Source organism: Falco naumanni, chromosome 9, assembly GCF_017639655.2.
Source record: "Falco naumanni isolate bFalNau1 chromosome 9, bFalNau1.pat, whole genome shotgun sequence".
NCBI lineage: Eukaryota > Metazoa > Chordata > Aves > Falconiformes > Falconidae > Falco > Falco naumanni.
In genome coordinates, this window is record NC_054062.1 from 31,618,105 (window position 1) to 31,644,571 (window position 26,467).

Sequence of the window (26,467 nt, forward strand, 5' to 3'; positions counted from 1 at the left end):
ACTAAAACATTTCTAGCATAGTCAGCTATCCCAGACCCCCTAGATACCCTGGCATTTATTAAAACTGCATCCAGCTGTAAATGGAAAATCAGTCCACTCTCTACCTCTCCTGCAAAGCCATCTGATAAATTTCCTGATGTCTTCCCCATTTTGCTTTCTTACTTAACATTTCAACAGGATAATATATGCATGTCAAAACTGCAGTAAACAACTTGGAAAAAATAATGCATTCCCTTGCTCTTGGTATGCTACTTACATTAAATAAACTATTTAATTCCCCAAAACAGCATTTTTCTTTTTTTTTCCTGGAAACAGCAATGCAAAAAAAAAAAAATATTCAGCTAAGGCAGTTGCTTTTTCTTTATTGCTGGTGATAAGAGAAGTCAATGAGCTTGTAACTGTGGAGTATTTATTTCACTGTTGCAAGAAATAACTTGCCAAAAAATGAAGTCGCATATATTAAAATCCTCCTGTGCTCATCCACATAGACTGTTCTATCACACTTATTTTCCCTCTGCCATAGAAGCAGTATTCAACAAAGATGTGAGCTGTCATACTGCTAATTTACTCCCCAAAGTGTCAAGTTACACTAATTTATGTCTCTTTGCACTCAGAAGGGAGAGCTGGAGGGACAGTGCTTCAGATTGTCCCTGATCCTCCATTCTTTAGTTCTGTAGCATCATTTAAATTGTCCCGCATCTTTGAAGACTCTTTCTTCTATGCACATCCTACATACCATTTTGCATTATTGGCATAAGGATAAGCACGGCCGGGGTTCCAAGTGCTGGGATGTTGCAGCTCAGCAGTTAGATAGCTTAAATGGGGACAACAAAATCCAGCTACAGATAACCATCTGAAAAACACATGATGAGTAAGAGGGGACAAAACACACAATGCTGTCTTTTTTGCTTTGACTTATTTTCCATTACGTATCATTATTAAACCGTTATTTAAGTGAATTGTACATTTTCTTAACATTAACATTAGAACAAATTTTTAACTATCCACGGTCCACCACATTTTGGAAAGAATTTGAAAGCAAACAGCTTTTTGGTAAAATTATATTTATATGCATGATGAGTGGTTTAAGAAACTTTAAGAAAGACTGCCTCAGCCCTTGCAGCTCTTTGGGTCACTATCTCTTGAGTTTCATGGCTTCACTGCAGAAATTTATTTATTCTAAATTGTATCTCTGGTCAAGTTTTAAATGATGACCACAGATTAGCTACTGCCAAACTCTCAGACCTCTTCTACCTGCAATCTTCTGCTGCCAAAGGCTTGGTCTCTTGTCCAGTGAATATGTAGTGACTTTGTGAGGACATTAAAAAGAGCACATTGAAATAGCAAGCCCTGGGCTAGACTTCACAGTGACAGTCAACATGTTTTCAAACAACCCAAAAGCAGCCTCTCTCATTTCTTCCAAACAGTCAGATTCGGCTCCTCTTGGCCCTGTAAATTAAGACCTGTAAGGGAATTGGTCTGTGATTAACAACTTTCCCCAGTCCTTTTTGATATTCCTCCAGTGAAATAACAGGAGAAATAAAGTCTCTGTTGACTTCCACCAATGAATTCAAAGAATATTGACAAATGGATCACTGTCTCATGTAAAAGCAAGAAAGTCTATGGGCAACACGCCTTCTAAAAGGGGTACACCACATCCAGCTTGCAGTTGTGCCTACAAAAGCACACAGTGGCTATGTGCACCAGGCTGCACTTGTTTGCTCTCAGGGTGAAAGTGTGATTTTGCTCTCTCTTGCATCAAGTGTGACTGTACCGTTGTCAAAGACAGGAGGCAGTAACTTCGTAGCTGTAACTATTTGCAGTGTCTTTGGTTTTCTATCAGCTTGGTTCATGGCTTCCTGGATTTTACAGATGTACTGCTAAGGTTGTGATTTCCTTAAGCCTGAGCTAGCTGTTTTATAGTACTAAACTTAAACTCTGTTACTAAGGGGCTTCTAGGATTTTCAGGCTTTAGGAGCCTGCAAACTCAGCCAAATCTCTGTCGACAGGCCAAGACTCAAAACAGCAATTCTTCTGCTGTTCTCATTCATAGCTAATGGAGGATACTGAAAGTTTCCACTGATAATCTCTCTCTTATATATTCAGAAAATATTCATCTTTCTAATACCCTCCCCAGATCTCAGGCTTACTCTGCACCATTCAACGAGCCCCTTCACATGATCTTGGAGCTCGAGTTAGAGGTGGGCAAACTTTGTGGTGGTTGAGGTTTTGTGAATTTGGCGAAGTCTGTTTCAGGTCCACAGAGTTTGCTTGCTAATTTTGCGTAGAAAAGTGTATTGCACCACCATTTCAAATCATACTGTTTTTGTCCAAGGTTTACAAAACAGTTTACAAAGAACCCAAATGTTTTTCTACCTCGAGGGGAGCAGAACACCTCTCAAAGTGCACAGCAGCACAAATGGGCGCTCTATTTATTGACTTATGTATATATGGTTCTCCCCCACACTTTAGAAAGTGCATGGGTTTACTTCACCCATTCTCTACTTCCCTGCCCTCTTGTTTTTCAGAATTTAAGTGAGGCACAAAGTGAACTGCATTTGGATTTCAGTGACTAGGTAAGGCTGAGCAGATTGTAGTTGTGAGGTACATCCACTGTCCCATTTCATCCCCCAGATATTCCAACTAAATTAAATGAAGACGAGCTCAAATACATGGGAGTTGCATCTTACAAAGAAAAAATGAATAAAATAAATATGCACAATAAGCTTGTAGGGATATATTTTTTTACTCAATGTATTCACTGAAAAACTAAAGCACATTAGGTTCCCCTGGTTGGTACAGTCAGAGCTAGCTCAATTAACCTCATGTTTTTTCCTTCAGGTGTTTCTTCTGGTGTGACAGCCTGCACCACAAGCCCTGAAGGCAAGCGGAGTGACTCTAAAACCTATCCCTAGCCACACCACCAGCACCACTCATATTCAGTGTCGACCATTAATCAAGGTAAATGTCACATGCCTTTTTTTTCTGCTTAGAAAATTATTAGTAATTTCAGGGTCTGGAAGGCATCTGAACTGGACCAAAAATCAAGATTTTTTTCACTTCAATTTGATGGTGGAGATGGTCCCATCCTGCACCACTGCAAGGGAGCAGCCACCCCAGTGGGGTTGTGGGGACACATATGCACTTACCTACAGTCTGTCCAAAGAGTTGCCTGGACTGACATATTTATTTGCAGTGTTTGCTATCAAAGGATTTGCCACATTTTTTCAGGAGTGAAACTACTCCAGTGGAAGTGGTGTGAGACAGGGGGATGATTCACAGCTTTATTTAGGCGCCGTTGTTTTCACAGTCAGCTCTGCAAGCAATATATCATCTCCTGGCTTAGATGGGGCTACGTCCTCCTCTCACATGGAGCGTCTCCATTTGCCTCGGTTCGTGTTTTGCCTGCCAAACCCCAGCCTGCCGATGGGAGCAGAAAGCAATTAAGCCAGAGGGTTGGAGCATTGCATTCGTTTTCCTCAAGGCAATTTGTCTTTCTGAACTGACCAGTTACATCATGCGCTGTGATCTCAGTGCTGATACGAGCTCAAGTTGCTTGCAGAAACCTGTGCCCTTTCTTCAGAAGATAATAAGTACCAGACCTCTGAGTGTCTGCTGAAAAGAGGAGAAAAGCTGCTGTCTGCTCCCCGTCCCCTTGGGTGCCTGTGCAGTCGTTGGAGAGCAGACAGACCATTTGCACCAGTCCGTGCTGCATGATGGCACATGCTGTCTTGAGAGATGCAACATCACAGCGACTCCCGAATGGCTGAAATATCTGATAGAGCAAGGCACTGCTGCTCGAGTGGTAAGGGGAGAACAAGTAAATGCTTCAATTTTGCCATTTGGGTCATTAGTTAAACTAAGCATAGCTGTACTCTTTAATAATTTTAATTTCTTTTTTAGTGGGTATGGATATAACAGGCTTATATGTAGACCTTCCCAACACTTTTCCTAATGGCTTATGTTCCCAAGCATTTCAGCGCTGGCTCTGCAGATGAGCAAAGAGGTGCTGTTAGGAATGAGGGGCAATGCTTGCTAGTCAAGATTATGACTTGCTCTTGGAGCTGGCATCAGGCAGAAAAGTCCTTTTGGAACAAAAAGAGATGTATTAAAAAAAAAAAGGTGGATAAACACACACCCCCACACACCCACACACCCACACACCCACACACCCACACACCATTTCCCTGGCTTTTTCAATTACCATAAATTATTCAGATAAACTCAAGAATACATTTTGGATGGAAAAAAAGGTTCTGACTGCAGTATTATTTTTTTTTTTAGGTTTATAATGATGCTTTCACCAACACTTTACCACCCCAGCTTTTGTGAATGTTTCCAATGGAGCCATCCTCTCTGAAAATGCAGAGTTCTTTTTCCCATGTTCAGAATGAGCAGATCAGGATACAGCTGGCAAAGGAAAGAAAAGCAAAGGAATAATGTATTGTAGAAAGCATGATGAACCTACCGCTTGAAGAAAATGTGATGAGTCTATTGCTTAATGCCTCCACACTTCTTCCTGCATGCTGACTTGCATCCTGCTCAGCCCTTCTTGCATGCATGCAGCAGAGCGCATCATTTTGGCCTGTGGACATGGTGTCTTTCCTAAGTCAGCCTTCAAGTATGCTGTCAGTGGTGATGTTGTACTATTCTTTCAGATCATTGGGGGGATGTTTACAAGTAATTAAAAAAACAAACAAACATATATATTCCTGGTTCCAAAATAATTACACCTACAGGAAAAGGGAATTATCATTGTTTCATATAAATAATATCTATTTTAGCTTTGTGATATGAAAATGTGTTTTCTTCTTAGAAATGTGCTGTGTATCTGCCACTATTAAAGAAAAAATTCTCAGGAGAAAGAGATGAAAGGTTTGGTGAGACTTTCTCAGCTACTCTAAACAAAAACTGAATTTTCTGCTATTTTTCACTAGTAACTTTCTCCTCCAGTGATCCCCTTACATCTGCATTGGAGACTGGGGCCTCTCAACAGGACACTCGTTTGCTATGTCTCAAAAATGTTTCTGAAGTTTTTGCTCTTCCAGTGATGCCTCTTCAGACCACAATGTTCAATCAATTGGTACTGCGGTAAATGTCTGCTGGAGAAGATGGGAAGAACAAGCCCTCCAGTTGAAGGCACACAAAATACTAACTGACTTTAACAGGAATAAAACCAGACGTTGATTTTGCTGCTCTAGTACAATTTGAAGTTTGTCTTATAATCCAAGGCTCCCTCTCCTGCAGCTATAATTACTTGAGTCGTGGTTCATTAATATCTCTGCCTGATACATGATGCAAGCAACATAATTACAGCTTGAGACCTCATCCTGTATCATTATCAGGAGCTTTTGCATATAATGCTGAGAATGATTCAAGTGAAGAATGGCTTTCGATGACCTGTCATAAATAAGGGACCATTATAATCAAAACCCCAGCCTTGATTTATACAGGCTGTTTGCTTAGCCTGCCAGGATTGAGCCTCTTAATACCTATTGTTGCTGAGGGATTTTTGTGGAAGTTGAATTAGTTTAATCAAAGACTTGCTGCTTCTAATAAGCTTTAGAAAAACAGCAAGAAACAAAAACAATCCTGTCTGAATGGATTGCTCCTACCCTTCATGTTTGCTCCAGTCTTGGATTATTAATTGCTATGACTGTGATATGCTTTGATTTATTTAAATCAAAGCATGCTTCTTTGGCTTCGGTTGCTCTCAGTTTAACTTTAAATAGACATTGATACAAGACATAGTGATATAAAGAACATCTGTTTTTGATAAATTACATCCGGAGATGCATGGGACTACTGAACGCAGAAATTCCCAAAATATATGCAGGTTACTTTGCATCATAATACACACATTTATTTTGTTTACAATACTAATAGCAATACAAAATAATTTATTAAAATTTCCACATAAGCACCTGGATATCCTAAGAAACAAAAAAGTTTGCTTGTAAAAGTTTGTTAAACAAAGACTGGGAGGCTGAGTCTCACACATATGAAGTCCCCAGATACTCTGACCCTGCAAATGACATTAACGTAGATATAATTATGGCTACGTTGAAAAGGAACATAATTGTTGATACTTTCTACTCAATTGGCTACAGTGAAATGCAAATTCCAAACCCACAAAATTACTTAAAATACATGGAAAAATTACTCTTCAAGCAGGAACTCTGGGCAGTGTTTTCCTTTGCTGGCTCTGCAGGCCTGGTGCAGCTCTAGAGGCAGGACATATTCCCCATAACATCTGCTAAGCATAGCAAATTGGGCTGCTTCAACTCACTGAGAGGACACATTTTTTTATCTTCTAAGTATCAAAGAACAGCACCCCACTATTAAAATGGCTACAGAGACAGAGGGCTCATGGCCAGGTATCTCCCACACTTCCGTGATCCCTCACGTGGTATAACGTGCCTTTGGCTTCCCCAGCACACACTGCAGCGCTGCACTGTTGAGCTAAGCCAAAAGGGGCTCAGGATATTTCTTCAGCTCCAGAGCTATGGCCAAATTTCCAGGGGCGTGAACTGTGACAGCCAGTGGGAGGTAGGATGAGCCTGGAGTGGGTGGTTTCAAGGCAGAACTAGGGGCAAGGTTAAACAAAACTATGGCAGCTGTATTTCCACTGTGAAAATTCAATTATGGCACTGCTACAACAAAATAGGCTGTGAAAGGTGGACCTTAACAGAGATAGTATTTTAATTCTACATTTTATTTGATCTTTCTCTTGCTTTCCTTTTAGCCTGACATTTTTCTAGGAGCTTTTTTTTTTTTTTTTTTTTTTTCTCCCTACTGAACTTTAAGGCTTTTGTCTATCACTTCAACCAGGTGTCAAACAGGTGCTGTTCAGCTTCACAACAGGTTTGCAGTTCTGACACACTACAGCTCAAACTTAGCACAGTACATATAGCCTATATAAATACATACAGTTCACAGACAAGGAAATTCAGGAGAAAGGTGGGGACTAGCACCTGCGTCTGTATTGATTAGCCTAAGGCATTGTATATCGTCAAGCAAGTGTCTGAAAGATACTAAGCAAGCTGAGAGTTTGACAGCTTCTGTAGTCTCAGCTGCTCAAGACTATATGAAAGACATGTGATGGAAGAGGAATCTATGTCAGAGAAGACAGGCGCGTGTATAAGACAACTCTGTCTACCCTTTCTTTTCAGCAATGGGAGCCTCAGTGGCTTGGAGGTGCAATGTGTACGTGGGCACCATAAAATTAATGGTCACTTCCTCAGCCTGTGATGCAAACCCAACATCACAGAGGCATTGATGTGAAACTCTTGTTTGGCTGTACATTTATCAGAAGATGTTAAAATATATATATATATATATTTGCTCATCATATGGCACCATCCATCTGGGGCAGCTATTAGGATCCCACAGATGTCAGGTGAATTTGACAGCTGGTGGATCATGATGCCGTCTGTCTGAAGTCTGTCTTTGTAGCAGTCCTTGTGGCTCACCAGCAGCTGCTGATAAAATACTCACTGGAATGATGTGCAGGGCATGAACGAGGATGCTAGTGCCCCACCACAACTGCCGGTGCGGGCTGTGCCTGCTCACGTACCACACGCAGCAGTCAGAGAAAGGAAAATGCACAATATTGGGGCCCCAATGTTTGAAATGGAAGACATTTTCATAGATCAAATTCACAAAGGACATGACTGCAGTGGCTTTTACCCTGGACAGGCCGACAGATGCACTGTGGAATGAATATCTAAGGGTAAAACAAGGGTCAACAAAGACAGGGTATCGGCAAATGAGTCCAGGTGACACAGTTCTGCTCAGGAAAGGCAGGCAAGGGAGGAGGGCTGGCTCCTTCAGGTGAGTCATGATGCGAATGTGGGGCCTGCATGTGTGATCAGAGGGGGTGGCTGTGGCTATAGAGCCAGGTGAGCATGTGGGACTTTGCAAGGACCACCTGAATTTGCTGATTATTTAATTAGGGAGTGGTGGCTGGAGGCTGTGTCATGTGATGCCTTAATCCTGCCAAGGGAGCGGGACTTCCTCCAACCCAGGAGAGGATAAAAGGGTGGTATCTCTCTTACCTGAGCCTTTTTGCATCAGTTTGGTTTGAAGGGCTCTGCTGGTAAGTATATACACCTTGTAGGACAGCTATGTGGGCTTCAGGTCAGCTGTTTCTTCCCATGTATTTGCTTATGGGCTTGTTTCAGTGAAACCAAATCTTGTTTTGTTGCTAGTATAATAAGGCTAGAGCAATGGCCAGCTGATGCCTTAAACCCTTTCTTAAAGGGGAAACTGAATTAATCTGAATTGTAAACTTTGTTTTTACTCTGAAACTTAAAACCTTTAACAAACAAAAAATACCGGAGCTCAGAGCAGTTATCAGTCCAGCAATAGAGCAGGCAGCCCCTGGGTTCTTGCACAGCTCAGTGTGGCCGGTTACCAGTTGAGGCTTGTGGGGTGAGGTGCTCTGGGCCTCGAGGATGGGGTTGCTCCCTTGGGACTAGGGTGCTTAGGCAGCTGCAGGCCAGATAGTCTCTGAGCTCCCTCACTGTGGTTTTGGTGGCTGGTGTGGCATAGCCCTGGCTCCCCTGAGGAGGGGGGGCCTAGGGTTAGGCAGTGGCTGTGCTGGTGAGGAGGGGGTTCGTGCTTTTCCCTTGAAAACATTTCCTGGTGGGACCTTTGGGGTCAGGATGGGGCATGAGTGATGTGGGAGTGCTGGCTGCTGGCCCCGTGGTGGCCAGTGAGCAGGTGGTAATGCTTGCCAAAACAAATGTACTGACACAGCGGACGGTTGGGTTTGGGGGAGCTGGGAACCTGGTGGATACTGATGGCATGGTGGAGAGCAGGAATGCGCTGGTGGTTCACCACTGGCTGCCAGGCAGGGAGCCCGGGGGCTGGCACCATCCCTTAATCGCTGTCTGCCCCTGCTATGGAGGCCAAAGGAGCAGCAAGCGCTGGAGCTCAGTGCTTGGCTAAGGAGTGGGGCAGGGAGGAGGGCCGAGGGCCTTTGAGGTGGGGGGACGCTGTACAGCGTGGGGTGCAGGCTGCTCAGTAACTGCCTCAGGACTGGGTGCTGGCACTGGCGGTGGCTGTGGAGAAGTAGCTTGGTGAGAAGCCAGGGAAAAGCTGGCATGCTCAGGGGAGCTCCGCTTCTGGGCTGTCAAGGGAGATGTGTCTGATGTTCAGCATTCCCCAGAAAGGCTGGGGCAGGTATGAGCAGCACAACTGTAATAAACAGGGATGGCAAATCACACTGCCTGCGGTGCCAGGGGAGAAGGCCACGCAGCATTAATGGAAGGGCTGAAGGCAGACTTTACCAGTGCCAAGAGCCTGACAGGTAAGATGGGAGAACTGCAATACCTGATGTGAGATAACCCTAGTACAGCCAGGCTCTTGAACTTGGTGGAGGAAGGATAATTGGTTGGAAAAGCTGTTGTCAGGCTGCTGAGTGTACAGGAGTGCTAGGGGCATGCTGTATAGAAAAGTGTGTGGCCATGGGTCTGAAGGGTGCAAGGAGGCCCACAAGCAAGCTGGAAGCTGCTCAAAACTTACTGTGTTACAAACTCAGGCAAAGCCTATGCTGCAACTAAAGAAAAGTGGTCTAAGAAGCCCCTGTACGGTTTAGCAAAGAAGCAAAGGAAATGCTTTAGGGAAAGCAGAACAAGGATTTCCAAGTGGGGCAGGCCAGGTGATAGCAAAACATGGGGAGGGCTGGAACAGTTTGCAGACTGCCTTGGAAAGGGTGATCAAGCTGATGGTAAACACCCTTGTGTTCCTCAAAAGCAGAAAGGCAGCCTAGGAATCACAGGACCACTCTGTGACCAAGGTGTGAAAGGGACACTCAGGCATAATAAGGTTGTGCCAGGCAAAACAGTAACAGCATCACGCTCTCCTCCTTAAAGTATCTGAGACATCACATGTGTGCTCTGCAGCAGAGACTGGTCAGAGCAGTGAGGTCAGTTTGAGTTATACTAGACAGATGTGATTAAACCCTGGGATTGAATGGCATCACTTGAAAGTCCTGAAGGAATTTAGCTATGAGACCGCAAAACTCCTAGCCAGGGTGTGTAACCTGTCACTAGGGACAAGGGCTGAGTGGGTTGCTTGAAGCTGTGGCATAAAGCCAATCCTATTGATGACTGGGGAGGGAAGCGAGCAGTGAAATATCCAGGCTTATGGATGACACTGGGCATTTCTAGGTAGTCAGATGCTTTGCTGACAGCGAGAAACTCCATAAGGATCTCTCATCCCAGAGTGAAAGGGTAAAAAGGAGGTAGAGAAGCATTAGTGTAGATAAACATAAGTGATGTATTTAAGGACAAAACTAACCAGAACATACATACCCACCTAATGCTGAGCTCTGGACTGGCAGTTGCAGTCAGAAAACATCCCCGAGTTAACACTGATGGCTTTCTGAAACCACAGCTCAATTTACAGTGCCAGCCAGCTAACAAAATTGTGGGACTTGTTGCCACTGGATGCAGCACCAGCAGGTTCAAAAAGGGTTAGATGAATTTGCGATCAAGTGCATCTCCCCAGATACTGTGGATGGACCTTGAAAGTGGCCAGGCTCATGTGCTTGCCATAAAGAGGATTTCCAGTGACAGCACCCTGATGGGCTGCTGATGTGAGCACAGCACTTTCTTATGTCTCAAATGGCACTCCTAAAGGCCCCCTTGGCTTTAATGAGGGAATCAGCAAAGCGTAGTGTGCTTGAGCCCAGTTACCCCTGTACCTCATCAGGTTAAAGCAAAGCCCTGTCTGCATTAGTAGTAATTTCTGACAGCAGTTGACAGCAGACACTGTTTTGGTTTTGGCAAACTCCTTCCAGTAAGTTTATGCATGACAAGTGTGATATTTGAACTCTGACTTGGGAACCCTGCTGTACTTGTGATGAATTGCTGGGAGTATGCCATCTTAGATCATTTAGAGCTACGTATTGTACCGGGAGCCTGCAAAAGCACATGACAACTCAATGGAACTGAACACAGATGATCTGCATATAGTGAAATATAAGTTACTGCATAAACTGATGCTGCTAGATGGTTTCTGCAGATGCTAATAAAACCATATAAATCCAGTTCTGGTATTACAAGAACTGTATTGCTGTACCAAGAATTAATTTCAAATGCATTAGCAGGCTTAGAGAAAGGTGCCTGTATGAGCATATAGAAATACTGGCTTGAATTTTTCTCTAACAATGAGAAGTGGTGTCATAACCAGTTTGTTCCCTGGGATATAACATTTGCAGTGACCTTAAATAATTTTTTTCTGACCAGAGAAAAGATAACTAGGTAATACTCCCTAACAAACATGGGTAGTTTTTTTGTGTGTTGTAAATTACCCCCGTTCTGGGGAAAGGTTTCCTTAAATTCTTTAGTTCTTTTTTGCTTATTCATAATATGTGCATAACAACATGACAACCATAATGTGGCATAGCAGTTTAACACAAAGCAAGATGTAAGTCCCTTATCAGCTACTTGGTTATATTATATAATAAAATTTATGGCATGTATAATACCTATAATAGCTGTGAATTAGCTTATGAACTATAATTATCAATTCTTAGGACAGCCTTGAGGAACACAGAAATAAAATGTGCAGCATAGGAAACAGCTGAACATGTCTCAGCAGTTCCTTGCAGATGTTATGGAATCTATATGTTTCTTCAATGTTAATTTGCATAAACACAACAAATAGTTTTTTTAGTAGGAAGAAAGCTCCTTTAGCTTCAACTGAGTCAGATTTTTACCTTGTTTCTTGTGTGAGGTATATTCAGTGGAGCCTACAATGTATACAGGGATATCATTATATAAACTGTCACTTGCCACTTTTGGGGATTGATCTGACAGTTCATTATACAAGTGTTTTCCAAGCACAAAAGCCATGCCTTCCATTCCTGCTGATGCCCCCACCCCTCCCTAGCTCGGCTGGTGTGGAGTAGCATACAGGTTGATGTGCTGCCAAAGTTCCTGTGGAATGTATGTAATACTCTGTAGGACTGCTGAACTAGTTACAGCTCATTTTGCACTGGTACCTTGCCCTGAATGTTTGTGGAGTTGCAATGAACCCGTTCTTTTTTCATTATTTTTGGGTCCATTTCTAAACAAGACTTCTGGAGCTAGAGAGATGACACCTTTAATCTAGGTGACATCTAGGGACATACTGATACTCTCCAGTGACAATTCCTCTGAAATGTCATGCTATCTTTATTGTTTAAAGTAGCTTAATTTTCACAGTAAATTAAACTACAAACTGTAAAGCAGATGTAGCAAGTAAAGGGAGATAATGTCTGAATAAAAACACAAAAAAATCTTAGTACTCTTCCTGTCTGCTTTTGCATATTGCTAAACTATACTACTTGTAATACACTTTTTCATAATAAGTCCACAAACTAAATAGACTGAAAGGTTATTTTTTACAGGATTATTGCAACAATGGTGGACTGCTAGACAAGACATATCATTTATTTGCAGGATCCAAACCCTTTAAAAGGACAAAGCTGCATACAACAGCAGTATCAATTTCTTATTGTACATGGCTCTTAAACATGTACAGCACAAGATACAGCCTAGGGCTTGGGGGATGTTCTAACTTGCAAAAAACAAGTGAGGAATAATACAGAAAACATGCTAGTATCGGAGTCAAATTATCATGCAATGCTCTGTATACTTGTGTATATATAAATAGATGAGCAAGTCATTCACTTTGAGAGTAAAGTTTCTCAAACTTTTTGGCTTTAGATTTCTATGCTTACAAATACTAAGTAAAAATCAAATGCTTGGCACAGGAAGAATCTGTGCTTTTACTCAGTAGCTGATAAACAGTGTATCATGCAGCTTAATCAACAAAATCAATTATCACTTCAAATACAAGTAAGGACTCATTTCTGCTTCCATTTCCATTGGGAGCAAAGTTTCTTCCAGCTTCGATGGAAAGTGACATTGGTTACTCAATCTCTTAAATTACACCCAGGCAGCAAGGCTGTGTCTTGCATACTTTCTGATGCTGGCATCAATGGCAGTTGAATCAACTTGAGAGTGGCCAGTCCTTTCAGTGCAGCACGCAGTGGTAGTCAAAAAGACCTCTGAAAGGGGATGAGCAGAGCTGCCAGGAAAAAATAGCATAGCAGTGGAAGATGTGCGTTGTTTGCTTTATCAGATGGGACACACACCACACCACCCCCACCCCCCACATACTTTCTAGACTTACTGACCTGTAAGACTCATCGTACTGGGACAAATGTATTGGGACTGTATGAAATAAACCTGCTGGTTTTGTTTCTCAGTGTTGCGTATCTCCTACCCAGAGGCTGTCCAGCAGTAAGCAGGAGGGCTGGCCAGTAAGGGCCAGTTAGACTGTGTGCAGGGACTTGGCATCTCTGGTGGCAGAAGGTGTGCTGTGCCCTTGCTGCAGCCTTGTCTGGAGCACTGAGGCCACCCTTCACCATCTATGTCTTCTACCAGCAACAGTACATGTGAACGGCACCTTCCTCACTACCCAGGCTAAATCATTTTCTCTACCACTGTACCAGATTCCTGCAGTATTGATAGGGAAAAATCTTAGCATAAGCCCTCCAATGGGGGGAAAAAAATCCTGGCTACAAGTTACATTTTTGGGGGTGGGTGTCTACAGTATTTCTCCTTCCCAAAGCTGCTTTTCTACTCCAGAACCCTAATGCTGTTAGGGTGAGAGACATGATACTGGGGAGAGCAAGGGAGGATTTTCTACAAGTAACACTTGAGATTCTGTGTATGGAAATGAATATTAGAGAAGGAGATTAGATCCATGAAATACCATGATTTTCCTAGTTAGTGCTTTCTTTTCTTGTAGCCTGCAGTGCAGACACAGTGAGCAATCAGAGACACTGACTGGCAGTGAGAATCATTGGGATGAGAGGCAAAGGAGACAAGGAGCGTTTAATGCTCCAACCCTCCTCCCCACCTCCAAGTTAATTCAGTGTGGGCTTTTCTCGATCAAAGTTCCTACCCCACAATATATTGTAATTTATGTGTGTTGGAGGCATACAATAATGCTGAGCTAATGTGGTTTTGTACTTAAGTAAACATGTTTTCAGAGTTACTAATGCATGACAGAAAGTACTGGGTTGAAGTCTCTCCTGAAGTAGATGAAGAAAGAAAAACAGCTACATAAAAGGAGCAATGCATCTCACTAATGTATCAAAGTCTGCAAATCAGTATCTCAGTCTTTGATAAGGAACTATTTTTTGTAATTATGGGACTGAGGACCAAGCATCCCATTATACCTGGGTGGTTCTACAGAGCACACAGCTTACTGCCTTTGAAATTTTTATCCTGTTTCTTAGAGCAGTGAAAGGCATACCCCATCTCAGGTCTTAGGACTGTAAGATGCAAAATATCCCAATGGCCTTTAAATGAGGAAAAAATACATCAAAAAGTTTACCTTAGCTGACTGTGAAAGAATAAACAGTGACATATACTGCCATGGGTAGGATGTAAATTAAATACTATACTTATTTTTTCTATCTAGTGGAGTCTCAGCATTTTAAAAATCTGACTATGCAACTAATACATCATTAAACTCAAATGACATGTTATTTCTCATTTTAAAAGATCTTTTAATAAGATTTATTTGGAGACCTATTTGGGTAGGAGAGTTTATCTGATTACTTGGCAACACAGACACAAAGTCCAAATCCTTATCACCGATGGTGCTTTCCTACCATTCTCTTAAAAAGAGATAGTGAAGTATAATAATAATTTTGTTTGATGTATTTTTAATGTATGTTCTAAAGGATCTCATCTGATTAAACTATCATGAGAAATGGACCTTCCACAGCATTTCCTAATACAGCACATGATTTTGATCTATAAAGTAAACCACAATAAGAAAACCACGTGTTAACAGCGTGGGAACACCAAAAAGAGAGACCTTTCTTACTGTGTTTTGAACATGATGAGATTTCTAGATAGTTTTGCATTGCTGATGTCTCTTTCATCAGTGAGATAGATCCCAGAGCTTGGTCAGAATAATAAAAGCAACTTGAATCAGGAAAATTAGAAAATGGAGGCAGGAGGGGCATAGAGTGGTGGTGGTGAACTGGCATAAGCTGGTAAGCTTTACAGATACTTTGTCTATGTGAGAGGATACTACCATGATGGAGCAGCTGAAACTGAAATGCATATGTATTCCACATATCTCAGAGAAGAAACCCAAGTGGCAGGAGCTCTACTTCCGCAGAACTATGACAGGCACTGGATTACATTAAGGATCCAGACGTGCAGATGCAGGCAGTGATGCTCACTACAGACAAGTACCCACAATACCTAAATGCAGCACTGCTCTCTTGGTCTTGAGTAATGCTGTGATCCTGCCAGCACTCAGTGCACCTTTATTGGTGCCAACAGAACTGCCTACTCAAGTGAGAGTTTCCTGAACAAAGGAGGACTCTTAATAAGGAAAATAAAAGCCTGAGAGGCCAGGAGATGACAGGGCACTCTGTGACTGATTGGGCGGCACCAGGAAGAGGAAAGACAACCTCTAATCTGGTGTTTCATGCCACAAAAGCCAGGCGGTATCAGAGAACCAGAAGAAGCAAGTTCAAAACAAGCCAAGGAGATGCTTGGTGATACTGCATCCCATTAAACTGTGAAACTGCTTGCTGTAAGAGTGGATGCTTGAGCTCTGCGTGTATTCAAAAGTATTAGACTGTTTCAAATAAAAGTCCACCTAGTGCAAAAATAACATGGCTGGCTTAAGAAGTCCAACCTCCAAATCAGCAGGGAAAAGGGAAGAGTATTTTGGAGAACCATCACTGTATGCTCAGTCTGATTTTCTACTCTTCCATAGGCACCCACTGCTGAAGGCAGGAGAAATGGACTTGACAGACCTAAACAACTTGGTAGGCTTGTTTTTATCTTTTCTTTTAAATGTAATTATGAAAACAAGTTACAGCTCAATTTGCTGACGAGGAAGAAAGGGGTGTAAAGAAAATATAGTTTGTGATGGCCAAGGCAGTGTCAGCTAGAACTTCCTCCTCCACTGTAATTCTGATGCCAGCTGTGACAGGTAATAATTTTGTGACAACACAAAACCGTACAGTCAGAGAAAAGGTAAAAGTACTTCCTAAACATACACAAAATATAATCAAATTATGTTATACATGGACCACAATATTTTCCACTGCTACTGAGGTGAATGAATTCAACATGTCTCACAATAAATGAAAGTAGCTCAACGTAAGCACATGCTTACCTTTATTAAGGCACTTAAAATTAGCTGTATGCTCAAGAGCTGTTTCTTGTACTGAGAAGTGGGCTTAAAGCACTTCCCTGAGCTGGAACTTTGCTGCATTGATACTCAGCTATGCAACTAGAGAAAAGAGGAGTAAAACCTAAAATAGATGCATGTGCACACAAAAATGCAGAAAGAGCGTTTCTTTTTATGTCTGTCTGCTAAGCCTAGTGGGCTTTCTTGGCTAAGTGAGCTAAATATTACTGAAAATAGCATAGTACTGTAGTTATTTCAAAGCACTGTCTGTATTTGTTCTGTGCACTGGGTGGGCAGGAAGCTTCATTTCATAAATCACTTTCAACGAGACAGTAGGCTATAAAAAGGGAGGGTTTTTTTCCCTTTAGTGTTTTTAGTTCTGAAAGTTCTGAAGTGGCACAGCCTACATACTGGGAAAAGTTAAAAAAATATGTTTCACACTGCTCTGCAGACCTTCTCTTGCACACAAGAGACCTGGGGAGATGCCAGGCAGGCACCCCTATGCTCATAGGTCACCCAGCTCATGCTGCTTTGACTGTGCTAAAACATTTGTAAGCAAAACTGCTAAAGCATCTTCTTGTTCCCAGTCCCATGCAAGGCCCTCTGCAAGCAGTTTCACAGAGCGCTGCCAGCCTAGGGAACCTTTCTGATGCCCGGAAAAGAAAACTTGTTAGTTTTCAGGGGAGTCTCCTGGTATACTTTTGAGTACAGTTGGGCAAGGATGTGCTGCAGGATGCAACAGTAGGAGGCGAGGGTGATGGGGGAGGAGTAATCAGGTAGAAAAGCCTATGTAATCCAGTGGTTCTGCTTAGAAGATACTTGTTAAAAATTGGTTAGACTGAGGTTTACACTCAAAAGGGAGCCAACTGCATATTAGGTTGCTCCCTGTGGTAGATATTAAGAACAACAGGATAGGAGAGGTACAGAGTCACCTACCCTCAGCAAGGAAAAAACCTGCTGTTTGGTTCAACTTACTGAATCATGACTTTTCCCCAGTTACATTACAAAAACTGGACTTCTGCACACCAGTATCGAAAACGTGCCCTGCAATTTTGGCACTGGCTGGACCTGGGCTTCCAAAATACTGCAGAGGATTAAATGTCATTGGGTGAGTAGTCTTTGTCTGGGTTAGCTGTTTCTTCCCAGTGTCGGTGAAACTTGAGCAAACAGGGTTTGGGAAGCATGGGAAGTATACACCTGCTAAATGTACTACACTGAACATAATATAAAACATCTATACTGAGACAGCCCTCCCAGATCAACTGTTCCAGCCTCTGTTTCAGGCTGTCCCCAGTACTGAAGGCCTCAATAAAACACAACCAGCAACTTTAGCACCAATCTTTCCCTGGGCTGCCCTCCCAACTTTTGGCACACCACAACTTACTAGCTTTCTGAGCTAACACAGCTGGCTTGCTCCCTTGTAACCTAGCTCACACCTTCCACATTTGCAATGAGCCCCTGTGCCAGGTCAGCCTGATACACCATCTGATGTGGGAGAGCCACTGCAGCCCTACTCTTCATTTGAAGTCACTGGGCTTGGAAATTCTTTCCTCAGCTACAGCTTCTGTCTCTGCTCTTGCAATTCTGGGGTGTAAATGGTTGCAAAGGAAAAAAAAAAAAAAAAAGACAAAAAGTTGCCTCTGATCAGGGTTAACCCAATTATTTCTTTTTTTTATAAAAGAACAGATTGTTCTGGTTTTGGTAGAAAAAGGTGTGCAAAGGGCTCTGGGAAAAACAGCAGCAAACATGTAACAATTTGTTTTAAAAGCAAGAGTCACCATTCTTTTTACGCTACAAACCCAGCCTATGAAGGCATGAAATAGTTTGCTATTTCATATATATATATATATGAAATATATATAAGATTGCTTAAAATAGTTGAAAACACTCCTCCAGCAGGAATCAACCTGATGGACTGAATACATATGTAGAGTGTTAGTTATGCTACCCTTATATTTGGAAGGAAAACTAATTAAAATTTGTATCTGAGGCTACATCCAATTGACTGTAAATTACATGTAGGATTGCCTTTTAAAATCACTGCAAGATTGAAAGATTTGTTTTAATCCAAATACCAATTTTTAGCACAGTTTTTGGATCTGGCAAGCAAGACAATCTAAAACATCGTCTATTGAAAAACACGTCCCTCTTGCACTTGGGAACACTGAATTTGTAGGCAGCCATTTGTATATAGGAATTTGTAAACATCAGAACAGAAGGGGTTCTAAAAGCCAAACATTTAACCCACATTCTTTTTGGTTGTGCTGATGCAAGTATGCGTTCTGCTCTTGCTGGTTAACGCTGCTCCAGCATGTAAGATAACTTGCAGAGTTTGTGATGGTGGAGTTCATGGCAGATTATGGCCCTTCAAGTTTAGATTAGTGTTCCACATTATGCATCAGAGCAGTAATTCTTAAAAAAAACCCTCCAACCAATACTAGCAACTCCAAAGCTTTTCCTAACACATGGTGGTACTCCCTGACCAGAGCCAGTGTTTCAGTGGTTCTCCAATGTGGTTCAGATTTCACTCCATTGCATTAATTGGTATTGCCTTAGAAGAGAACATCAAATACTGGGAAGGTGTCTTTTATAGGTGGATTAGATCTCTTCATTCTCCATGGTAATTATTAAGATAAATAATTAAACTAAGACTGTCATCTGTGCTCTGTTAGGCTGCAGTCTCCCATGCTCAACATTCTTTAGCTACTTTTAGCTCAGTAAGTTTGTCATTGGATTTCCACAAATTTGCTGAGTGTTTTTAAATTCTCTTGCAATTATGCAAATCGCACAATAAGACTAACCATTGTAATTTGATTTACAGAAAATGAGCTATCTAGAAACTAGTTTTAGTGGTGCTATATTGGCTAAGTTCATTGTGGATCATTTTTTATCACTTTGAGCAGAAATAAAATAAAATCCTTGAAAATTGAACCCAGAAAAAGTTTGCCCCAAATGAAGACCCTGAAATGTAAAAGTATTGGTTCAGGCTGATAAATGGTAGTTCTCCGTATTCCACAAGGGTTAGTTCAGGAGTTAGTTGCTATTGTTACACATTTACAGCTGAAATTTGCTATTTATAGATCACATTTCAAAAAAAGAACTCTGCATGTTAGACAGCATTTCAGCTCTTCTGTCTTTTAGACATGGATTTCAGGCCCAAAGGAAAATACATAAGACTGCAGATAAATAATACTTTGCATAGTAAGTGTATGCCATAATCTCATTGAATGGGGTGTATAGCTATTTTTTCATTACACTCCCCAACATGCTAAATTAATGGATTTACAGTCTGAATTTCCATGCATCTGTGAAGTCAGGCATTTGTTGTACCCCACAAAGCTGTCATGTTTAAAGATGTAGATATGCTACACTATATTCTGTTTGAATTCAGGTTGGCTGTAACCCTTCTCTTAAAACCACCACTACATGAAAAATGTTGCAGTCTGGAAAACCTGCATGTTTTGCCTTTGACGTGTTACATGGGACTTCATAAGAATTAGTGTAAATAGCATAAACGCTACTAAAGACTTTTAAAACAGTACCAGTGAGAGTTGTCTGCTGAGCCAGTGTCTCAAGGCACGTCAGTCTGAGATGGTGTCTCTCAAATATTCTTGACAGCAGCTTTTGGCTAATGCCAAATTACCTGCATTAAAAGAATAAATCTAAGAGCTGATGCTAAGGGAGCTGTGAATTCCCCTCCCATCCCTGGCTCACCAGCAGCAAGAGTGCCTGTAAGACAGGTATTTTTGGAAAAAGAGCCTCTAGGTCAGGATGCTGTTGAGAGTTACTGCAGTGTATCCTATGTTCAGCTAAACAGGAACAGGCTGAGGGCTTAGTCCAGACACTCACGGGAGGCTGGAAGACTGCAGACAGATACAAACCAAGCAAGTGAGGAAACCTGGTGACTGGAAATTCGGCCAAAGTCTTGCAAAGAACTAGTGTGTGAAGTGAAGCTGGGGACCCCAACTGAAGGATGATGTGGGATTGCAGGGCAAGGTGGCAGGAAGGACCTGCTCTGAACACTGAAGTGTGTGGCGTAGGCAAGTTCCAGCCAGGAAATGTGATTTGAGTCCCTCAACAGGATAAAAAATTTTCTGGCAGGAAAAGGTCAAAAGGATCACAGCTTCTCTCACACATTCTTTGCCCAGGAAGGCCGTAAGGAAGCCATCTTCTTTTTTTATGAGGAACTATGAAATGATGCTACGGAAGCAATTTAAAGAGAGAAGTTCCTGGGATGTGGCTTCAGGAAAAACACCACCTCTCCCATGCAGACTCCAAAGGAATTGTGTTTACAAGCTGTGCACTGAGTTCCCTTCTGGCTTAGCTGGGTGGAAGAAGGTGACCACCCTGAACACACAGTAAAAGAAGATTCAATGTGTTACAGTTTGCAGCTGTCTTAGGCAAGATAGATTAGATGAGGTAGAGAGAAAGGTGACACAGCTGGCTGGAGTGGCTTGGTCATCTGTAAATCTGTTATTTTAGGCTAGTTTTTCCAGTACCTCAGAATTTTTTGAACTCTTTCTATGCTTGATACGATTTTCCCATAGAAAGTGCTCAGAACCTAAAAAGGTAAGAGAAAATGCCTCTTAAATCATCTACATAATTCATTCTGTAAATGTAGAGCTGGTCTGTAAACCTGCACTGTTCAAGTCCATTGCCCATTTTCCTTGTTTTAGAACTGAGCTGGTATCCTGCTCTTGATGCTTAGCCTAGTATTTCATACATCTCAGGAAGACCTATGCACTCCAGAACATTTTCATTTTAATTTCAACCCAGTTTAAGTTACTGAGTAGTTAGCTATAATTTATGAAATAATACCTCTTTCTGTAAAAAGATGACATCCTCCAGACATGCCTAATCACCCGCATCTTCCTAAAAAATGGATCCTATTTCAAGATAAATGTTTACGCATTAATACATATTTCTGCTGATAATACAGCTTACACTAAACGAAATTTTCAAAACCACCTCTGGGGCTTGAAGCTTACTTCTAGTGGGACTTGGGGGCCAAATCCTTCAGAGAGCTTAAAACAAAATCTTCATCTGAGTAAGTGTTTATTGCCTTTATTTTACTGAACTGAATGACCAACAAGCTTTAATGAGTCTCACAACTTAGCTTGGTCATACTGTTCATTTTCTGACAAGTTAGAGGATCACAATTTCTTTCTCCTGCAGCATAGCAGTATTTTAAGTTGAGCTAAGTGCTCATTAGGATGAGTAGATGATAACCTAGCTGCCAGCTTACATTTTCTTACCATACAAACCAACACAGTAGCAACTTATCTGTTGTATTTCCTGCTAAAAGACATGGAGCTGTTTTGGAAAGAGTTAAAGTGAACCTTAAAGTTGCTGGTGCTCTTGGAAGGTGCTGATTCTGCTCTGGGCTACAACAGCTTATGAAATGAGGACTACAGAGACCAGAGCAGAAAAGAAAGGAAAAGGAGGTGATGGAGAGATGGAAGAGCTGTGAGGCAACACATTCTGTAAAATGTTTCCTTCTGCAGCTTGCTGGAAGGTATAATCAGTCATCTGCTGCTCGTTTTTGTGTGTATGGTGCGTGTGTTTTTTTAACTTCCATTGCAATCCCCAAAGACTACCCTCCTGGTTTTACTTTTTTTGGTGGTGAATAGTGTATGTTTGTGTAAGGGGTGTCAGGGGACTGAAATTGTGATACCAACTAGCAATTTGGGTGTGTGGGTGAAAATTAACTGTTGTAGTTGGTTATTTTATGGGCCCAAAATATGGCTGTTAAAAACCCCAACATTCACCATATGAGCTTTCTGTATCCAGACCATAAAATGTCTGGGATACATAGACGGGATCCAAGCCGACTTCCTGCCATGAAATTGTGCTTCACTAATGATCACTCCAGCCTGTTTTCTAAACTTGGAGTCCTCTTGTTTTCCCCAGAGGATATTATATTGTTTGTCTTTGGGAAAAAGTGTTTGTGTGCTACAATTATGAAGTTTATAGAACTTAAAAATTCACCTGAAATGGGACTACTACTTTACACACAGCTCATCTGGGGTGCAAAAAGAAAAAAACCTACATTTGCAAGCTGCAAGGAAGTACAAAGGTAAGGGATCATTTCAAAAGCTAGTTGTCTATCAAAAACTATATTTAAACTCAGTGCTGGAAGTTCTTTTTATGGTGCGGTTCTCTCTCCTCCCCCCCCCCGACCCCGATTCTTTTCTCAAGTGCAGCATTTCCCTAGAATTCCCAAATACTGCTTTTCTAATCACATTTTAAATAGAATATATATTATTTTTTATATTAGAACAGGTTTTGATACTGCTCTGAACTGTTCAGTCAGTGTCTGCACAGAGGCTTCTGAAACTGTATCTCCACTGTCTGATGCTGTGCAACATAAAGATCCCAGTTCAGAGCTCATGCTGTATGTAAAAAGACTTTATGGGGCGGGGCGGAAAGATTAAACTGAGATGTGATGGAAAGAATGTGCATTTACAAAGTTCACTGAGAAATGGGTTTTTATGTTTCATCTTCAGTAGTTTCTCTGAGCTGCCTTTGAAGAAGAGAGTCATTTTTAGGTGCATGTGCCTGGGTGACTGGAAGGCTGATACAGATGGATTTGGAAGAGGACAGATCATCATCAGGGAAATACCCAGGTACCTCAAAGATGTCATTACTGGTGTTTTAGGTGCTACCCAAAAGCTAACCAATCCTTGTGATTAGTCAGAATATTTTTCTTGAAGGAGAAGAAACTATGACTTGTATTTGGACCAGCACAGGGAGGGGTTTGAGGATCAAAGCTAGGATTTTTTGATTTCTTTTGAACGGAAAGGCAGTGTGAAAAGGCAGTGTGATTAGTGTCATGCATGGATGTGATGTACTGAATATTGCAATGCAGAGCAGTAAACATGGATGACAGCAGCCACAATGCATGAACTGCAGAAAGAAAAAACTCTTCTTAAATGTCTTCACATATTTAAATGTCACTGAATTGCATTGGCTCACATGTGGGAGTGTGACTGTCAGCCTCATGCATGAGGCTCTGTAAGACAGTCACGTTTAAGGTGCTTCCCAGGGCACATACACTGGAGGAGTGAAAATGTTTACTGGCAATTTATAATTCAGAAGCTGTTTAGATGGGATTTTTAATTTGGTCACTCCCTCTACTGGAGGCTTTTTGCCTAGGTCTTATTCAAATGGTGATCATGTTACCAATTATTAATCAATCCTCCTAGGGCTGTCTTTTTAAAAAAAATATTTTCTTTTTAGAAGACAAAACTATATTTAATTTTTTTATTATTATTATTATTTTTAGCTTCCAGAGTGCAAGCTGTGCAGGGCTGGCAGAGCTGTACCTGCATGAAACACAGTGTAATTGCCGTGCAGCCTGTCATGACTGCCACAATACATAGCCACACAGTGAGGCAGTGAAAGATGGTCCATGTGAGTTGAGAGAAGTTTGAGGGCATGCTTTCTCCACAAGAGTCTTTAAAACAGCACCTTATTTTTAGATTCCCAGTGTCTGCTTCAGAGCCATACATTGTGAGGATGCTAATCCAGTTTACTAACGGGATTTTTAAAGCTAATGCCCACATCCTTTTAAGTATTTTTTCATAAGAATCTGAAAATTCAGGAAAAGGTATTGTAGGATATATCCCAACAGGTTTTAGCTTAAGGAGCAGAGGTGATGGAATCACTATGGATTTCAGTAACCTATTCAACTTTCATTGCACAAACCCAACCGATTAAGAGTATTGCCTTGAAGGCTTTATAGTGTATGCGTATTTAGTGTAGTGGTGGGTCTGTGTAAATAGTAAAAGCCTAGACAAAGGGTAAGAAAATGTAATTTTGTTGAGGAAGATTAAAAAAATGCAGCAATAACAAAAAGCTCAATGAATGGACAGGATGTATCTTGGTAAATATAATTAATTCCTAGCTTCACTAAGCATAATCTCAGTAGTAGTGTGAGACTGATGCAAGAACTTTCTCCTGCCTTAACCTGCTATCAACATGGAAAGATTAGGGTAATTCATGAAAAGTTTTGATGTAAAATTATTTATTTCCTTTAATTCAAATCATTGTGAACAGCAAAACTATCCAAACAAAACACAGCATTTCTTCTGTTTTGATGCATTTAAATTTTTATTTCTTTGGTGGCTCTCACTACAATGCTAACCATGCTCAGAAATTGCATGTCTCTACCACCGCAAGCTTTTCTTAGCTAAGTTTGGTTAAGCAAGGACTATGTTTAAGACAGGGGCCAGCCTCTTTAACACAGGCATGCATTCCAAACTCTCTTGTTTTCAGGTTGCTGGTGGAAATTTTCATCTCCCCTGTCTGGGTTTTCTTCTGAGCTGCCCGTCACAGTTCTTCAAACATGGAACAGTTTCCAAGTGGCTGGTGAAAGTAAGTCTCTTTGTTTCCCTCTCTCTCCATTTCTACTGCTGCTACACTGCCACTTACTCTTTCATCTAGTGGCTTCGTTATTTGGGAAAGGTTTTACCAAAATCCTGGGTCATCTACTGGGGCAGCAAATTCTCAGGCTCTAACTTCTAGGAATGGGCTCCATGTGTGAAGAGAACTTCTCTTGGTGAAGACACCATGGGATCAACCACTTGGCTCAGTCTCATCATGAATTTAGCATCATTTTGGAATTCCGCCTTCTTGGAGGGACTCAAGTCTTGTGTTAAACCAGCCCTTTATATGCTAGGATGTTAAATTTAATGCAGGTAGTCTGAAGTTTGAAATTAGCAATAATTCAAGTGAAAAACCCAGGCCTTGTCATTCAATAACATCAGGGGTTGCTACAGAAACCTGTAATCTGTTAAGTTTATACTGTGTGTTACAGGCTTCTATCTTGCCTGGGTCAGAGGACACTGCAAATATTAGAGTTTCACAGAAGAAACAGGGGATTCTCACATTCTTATTTAATGCAGTGTGTAACCTGGCATGGAAAATCTGGGAAGAAAAGGTAAATCTGTGCCTGTCTATGCTTCCACTACCTTCAGTTGAGAAAAGAAAATTAGAAGTATAGGACAAGCATTTCTATCAACTAAGCAAGAATGATTAGACATCTGAAGCTAAAATGCAAACTCTCAAGCCCAGCGTTGAGGTGTCCAGAACATCATTAAGAGATGGCTAGGGAAGACTGAAAATGCTCAAAAATAGGAAACATTAAGGCAGCACCACTATTTTAAATGATGTCTAGCAAAAAGGTGATGGTATTTTCAAAAGCTGTTGAATTGGTATTTTTGGTTGTAGCATCCAATAACCCAAAAGTTCTGAAACTTTCTGAGAAAAAATTGGAACCCACTTAATTCTTCTTCATAGCTGTGGGAAACCACATCCCTGGCACGCTGTCCTTGAAGATATTTGCTCATATATAGATATGGGAGTAGGTGGCTGAAGGTGATTGAATAGCATAAGATTTTCCAATTACACCACGATTATAGCAACATCCCAGATAACTTTCTGATGAATCAGTGTGAAAAATCACAAGGTCAAGCCCAGACCTGCTGTGCAGGTGGAGCCCTGGTGTGTGCTGACATCAAGCAGAAATTTGGCTGCTTAACAGGCGGGTTTGTTGCATATTTAGTAGCTGCAAAACATACACAGGTTTTACATTATGATACTTGAAAACACCACCTGTACTACTTCATGCTGACTACCATAGCTTAAAACAAAAAACAAACATGCAAGCTTTAGAAGAACAGAAGAAAAGCCCTAAGTAAAACATGACACAAAGCATAGTAGCCATCAGACTGCCTCAAGATGATGTGCTAAGTCAGAAAGACAAATAGCAGCAGGTGATACTCTCAGGTAGCTGTCAGTTAAATTGGCTAAGGTAATCTATAGAAGTGTCATTTGAAGTCTCCAAATTTCTCTTGGAAGTCAGAAGTTTATTTCTCTACCAACAAGGGTATAAAATGCTGCACACTGTTTTGCTGTCTAGGTTGAAGAAAATTACCTGAGAGTACCTGGTGTGTTCAAACATAATTCTTCCTTCTTTGTCCCTGAAATCGTACTGTTCTTTCTTACATATGATGCAAAGCAGCAAACCATGGGTTCTGCCATATAAACAAAACATCAAGAGGAAAACTTTCAAGGTTCCCTCAGCTTTTATGGGATCTAGGTCTACCTGTTGATAACAAAAAAATAAATAATCAAAATATAATGAAAACATTAAGACAATATTATTAAGACATTTCTGCCTCCTGGTTATCTGCATCCATGCTACAGCCTCCCACTCCCCCCAAGCTCGCAGCATCCA

The 26,467-nt window shown here is 41.4% G+C and overlaps 1 long non-coding RNA gene across 1 annotated transcript; it reads right to left on the reverse strand.

Moving 5' to 3' along the window:
* Window positions 1-345: 345 nt before the first annotated feature.
* On the reverse strand, window positions 346-21,315 carry LOC121094198. The gene is made up of 3 exons (XR_005829774.1): window positions 19,770-21,315; window positions 4,316-13,083; window positions 346-4,085 (listed from the first exon to the last, which is right to left on the reverse strand). It is a non-coding gene; the product is annotated as an uncharacterized LOC121094198 (long non-coding RNA).
* Window positions 21,316-26,467: the final 5,152 nt, after the last annotated feature.